At 45.5% G+C, this 2,753-nt stretch overlaps 1 pseudogene; it reads left to right on the forward strand.

The window, feature by feature from the left end:
* The window catches only part of LOC101651928, a 16,334-nt pseudogene extending 14,955 nt beyond the window's left edge, over window positions 1-1,379 (forward strand).
* The last annotated feature ends 1,374 nt before the right edge of the window (window positions 1,380-2,753 follow it).

Consider the following 2,753-nt stretch of genomic DNA (forward strand, 5'->3'; position numbering starts at 1 on the left):
GACAAGAGGGCAAGAGGGCGGCAGTGGAGCAAGCAGGCGCCACAGGGGCAGGGCCAGGGCCAGGGGCAGCAGGGGCAGGGCCAGGGGCAGGCAGGCAGGAGAAGAACCTGGGCTGCTCACCACCAAGTTTGTGTTGCTTCCGCAGCAGGCCAAGAACAGTGTCCTAGAGCCCAGAGCCTAGAGCCCACTGCTGCAGACACTTTGGCAGTGAGGTAAAGAATGTATGATATCACGGATGTCTTGGAAGGAATTGACGTGATTGGAAAAAGTCCCCCCCAAAATAGCATCCAATAGGTGCTGGTTGTAATGCGAAAGAAGTCATCGATAGGTGAAGGTGTCTTAAAGCTGAAATGGAAGATCGAGGACTGAAGGAAAGAGAACTCGATTAGCAGAAGTCGTGGTGTGGTAGTTACATAATCTGTTGTCAATCTGAGAATATTACAGTGAATGGGGTGGAGTTTATTGAGCCTGACAATCTGCAGCTTGATGACCTCGTTTGGAGGCTCTAAAGAGATCAATGGCTTTCTGTAGGCCAGACACATGCTCACTCCCTTGGAGACTCAAGCCCTGGAGCCTGAGGAGCCACGTGGAGCACCCTCCCAGTGCTGAGATGCTTACACTGCCACTGGATCCATAAGACTTCCCACGCACTGGCCTGTGATCTTCCTGCATTCGAAGTCATCACATGTGTTTCATGATTCTGAAGAGGACTGGACAGATTGGTATTGGACACATGGACTAATATCAGACTTAGGGACTTGATCTGGACTGGGTTGGGATGTTTTCTCAATATTCAACTGCTCTTGTATATAAAGCTCTTTCTTATGAATGGCTCTCTGGATTTGTTTCTCTGGTCTACCCAGACTAACACACGTGGCTACAGCAAAGCATCAGAAACGTGCCAGATGACTCCATAAGCAGTAGATCTTCCTATGTAACTCTAGAAGAATTCTGTCATCACTGTACTTTTGATATGCTGTTAGCCACTCAAGCACCTGACACACAGCTGAGGTGCCAGAAATGGGCCAGCACGGACCAAGGAAATACCCGATCCATCTAAAGAATCCCTCGGAACCTACCCTCGTGCTGCTTATAAATAAAGAGACCAGTTCCTCCGAGCCTGTGGTTTCTCCTGTCCCTCCACCCGATAACCTCACACAGCCTTCTGCTCAGCCCTCGACTCCCGTGACCCCACCGAAAGTGGACATTGCAGCTCAGGAACTGCCTGAGCCGCCAGTCTCCAAAAGAACTTCTGCAGGATCTATTGGCGAATCAGAGTCCTTGGCTATCCCTCACCTTGGCCTCATGACTACAGCTTTCATTTAGATGATAATGAAGAGGTTTGTGATCTGAATGAGGTGCACATCCTAAGTTGTTAGATTCCACAGAAACTTGGAACTCTTACCTGCCTCGAACTGTTAATGTGGCAGGCTACTCAACAACTTCTGTCTTTAAAATAATGAAGGTAGCACCTGCGTTCTTCATGGATTCTGAAGTTGATCTTCCTGAAGACTTTGTTACTTCCCAAAACTTCGCCTAGAAGAACAAAGGCCTGGTTGCTACAGGGGAAAAGGTGATTGAATAATGCCATCACTCCGCCCCACCACCCACCCTTTACCCCCCACCCCGCCCCCAGAATCATTTCTGGGATTTCAAGTTATTTGAATTCATCTCTTTAGGGGAGTTAAAAGGAGACTTCAGGTCCTGAAAAACAAAAATGCTGGTCCAGGGCTTGCTCCTTGTGTGTCTTAAATGTTAACCCCATTTCTCGGTGCACTTCCACCCTACCCCGACCTGCACTGCCACTGAGCAAGGGGAGGATCTAAGCTCTCAGACATGTTCACCGTTTCTGCACAGATTTTGTGAAATGTCTTCTGTGGTAGCACTTTGAGGTTTTCCACATTTGATTGACTTCTGATATTCCACGTTCCTCGGTGATAGGAAAGTTCTGTTTATGTAGTTTGTTTTAAAATGTTCCAATGCCTGTACACTAACAAGATTTTTAAAAATAAAGTTGTATGAAACGTTTTTTGAAAATAATGTAGGGCTTGACAGATACTGTGTTGCTGAGGGTGAGGGTGGGAGTTGGAATCGTTGCCACAACGTTGAAGAGCCCCTGGGGACTTCAGAAACCTCATAGAAAAGTTGAATTAAAACCCTTTGAAACCCCTTCGTGTTTGGTATTTTGGGGAAAAGCAGAATATGAGCATGTCTATGATCTACCCATTCCACTCCTAGGTATTTCACACTGTAGTTCAGAGGCGCTGGGTCCCCCTGGAAATGGGCTGTTGACTTCCAGCCCATTGCATTCTCTTATTTTTAAGTCAGTGGCTCCTATGAGAAATAACACAAACTCTGCTTAATGGGGGTGGGGGTATGAAGATAAACTGACTGCAATGGTGACAGGTATCAGTATTTAACATTTTGTTATCATGAAATATTTAAGACACACAATATATGTCATTTTCAAGGAATGCACCACACCAAAACAAAATGTGCATCCTTTGGAGCAGTAAAAATCAGCAGCAATATAAATATCAACAAAGGAATGACACCATGAAGCACAAAGCATTCTGTCGATGGAAACGCAGAAATGAAGGGCATTGATCGACATGGAAAGTTTTCGTAAAGATAATGTTGAATGAAAAAAAATGCAAATTGAAAAAAAGTTGAAATAGTGAAGTCGGTGGCAAAAACTCACATGAAAAAATGTGACCCAGGATCAGTTATCAGGCATCAAAGAACAAAAAATC

The sequence above is a fragment of the Echinops telfairi genome, unplaced genomic scaffold (assembly GCF_000313985.2).
Source record: "Echinops telfairi isolate 266 unplaced genomic scaffold, ASM31398v2 ScPeMD7_7474;HRSCAF=8512, whole genome shotgun sequence".
Lineage (NCBI taxonomy): Eukaryota > Metazoa > Chordata > Mammalia > Afrosoricida > Tenrecidae > Echinops > Echinops telfairi.